This window comes from Phoenix dactylifera, unplaced genomic scaffold, assembly GCF_009389715.1.
Source record: "Phoenix dactylifera cultivar Barhee BC4 unplaced genomic scaffold, palm_55x_up_171113_PBpolish2nd_filt_p 000007F, whole genome shotgun sequence".
NCBI lineage: Eukaryota > Viridiplantae > Streptophyta > Magnoliopsida > Arecales > Arecaceae > Phoenix > Phoenix dactylifera.
The window spans coordinates 75,180-77,102 of record NW_024067666.1 but is presented as its reverse complement, the minus strand read 5'-3'; the positions used below and the strand labels follow the sequence as shown (position 1 = coordinate 77,102).

The 1,923-nt window shown below is 32.7% G+C and overlaps 1 non-coding gene across 1 annotated transcript; it reads left to right on the top strand.

Annotated features, from left to right (window-relative positions):
* The first annotated feature begins 1,327 nt into the window (after window positions 1-1,327).
* On the top strand, window positions 1,328-1,399 carry TRNAD-GUC. Its single transcript has one exon. It is a non-coding gene; the product is annotated as a tRNA-Asp (tRNA).
* Window positions 1,400-1,923: the final 524 nt, after the last annotated feature.

Below are 1,923 nucleotides of genomic sequence, written 5' to 3'. Positions count from 1 at the left end.
TATCATTTGACTAAGATACCTAGATATTACGGGCTATGTGGATTCTCGATTATTGCATCTTGTGATATTATTCTTCACAAGAAAGAAAACAACAGGCAAAGAAATTTGGGAAACAAGATTAAGAAAATATCAGAGAAATCATTTTTCCATATTTTTGAATTTATAAAAATTATTAGAACTGATAATTTAGGTAAAATGAAAAAGGGAATATCCATGGATCATCATACTTCATTAAGATTGCTCACCATATGCTATGCATATCAGAGATCACATCATAAATATATAAACTAATGCTTGTGTTCCTTGTACTAGACAGATAGCAGGCAGTCCCACTTTTATTATTATTATTATTATTATTATTATTATGTGCAGGTGAAGAGATTTGGCCTTTAAAGTGATTTTTTTTTTTGGTAGGTAGAAAGTGATTTTCTTAATAGTGTCAAGGATCTTATATAATGATAATGTTCTTCTATGTTCAACCAAAGACTTTAAACAATGCTTTGCATCCAATATGGCATATTATATAGATAGAATTGTTGGCAAGTAAAAAACAACACATAAGAAATGTTAAATTTTTAGTTGAATCAGGTCCACCTCTTCCATGTTCTCCTATGCTCAACCAAAGACTTTAAGCAATGCTTTGCACCCAATATGATATATTACATAGATAGGATTATTGGCAAGTAAAAACAACATATAAAAAATATTAAATTTTTAGTTGGATCAGATCCATCACTAAACTAGTGGATCGGCTCATCTACAAATCAACATGTACAAATGGGCGCATATTGTGCTCTTTTTCTTTTTTGTCCGATATCATGCATATTGCTTCGTGATTGGACTGATCCACCAACTTAGCGGTGGATCTGGTCCAATCAATAATTTTTAATTAGAAATCTAAAACTAGGAGCAGTATATTTCCTTCTCTCAAGCTTCCTACATATGATCTCCAGCACATTTGACCTTCATTTCTTCTTATCAAAGCATGTTATATATCTCCCACTCGGAGAGATATTCCCGATGTTCACGTCTCATCTCTCTCTCCCATCCATCTTTGTCACTTCTATCATTGAAAAGGAGAGGAACCATACATCTTGCATGGAGGAAGTTACTTGAAACAAATCAATCTAAAGACTTTCTTTTTTTAAAAAAAAAACACTTGACCAACCGCTGATTCAGAAATGTACCAAAAAAACTTGGAAAAAAATTGATCACTGAAGAAATAGTGAGGAATGCTATGGTGAGGTGATGCAGAGAGGAAACATGTAACCTACTTCTGGTTCTGGTTGCGAATGTGAGGAGAACCGGAGATTACAAAATCAACAATGTCGTTGTAGTATAGTGGTGAGTATTCCCGCCTGTCACGCGGGTGACCCGGGTTCGATCCCCGGCAACGGCGCATTACCCTTTTTTTTACAGCAAAAAAAACCGTCTTGTTTTTACCTCGTTAACCCACTCTCTTTTTTTTCTTTTACTAAATTGCTAATTTTAGAACTACAACCTCCACAACAGTGTTTTTTTTTTTTTTGCCCTAAGTTTTAGAACTACGATTGATTTTTTTCTTTCCATGACGTACCTTGGTGTTTTTTACCAAGCTACTACAGTTTAGTTTTTTTCGCTGATTTGATCGAAGTTCAATCCTCTACGTTTGCTGTTTTTCCTTTTTTTATTCTTATTATGTTTTGGAACTATAATTGATTGTTTTACTAAGTACTTAAAGTTTTTCTACTAAGCTGATAATTTTGGAACTACAATTGATTTCTTTTACTAAGTATTTAGGAAACTATAGCTTTTTTTTTTTTTTATAAGCTACTAATTTGGCTGTGGTTTGATCTCGATCATGATGATTTTTTCTTCTTGTTTTACTAAGTTGTTAATTTTAGAACTATAATTGATTTTTTCTGAAGTACCCGGATTTTTTAC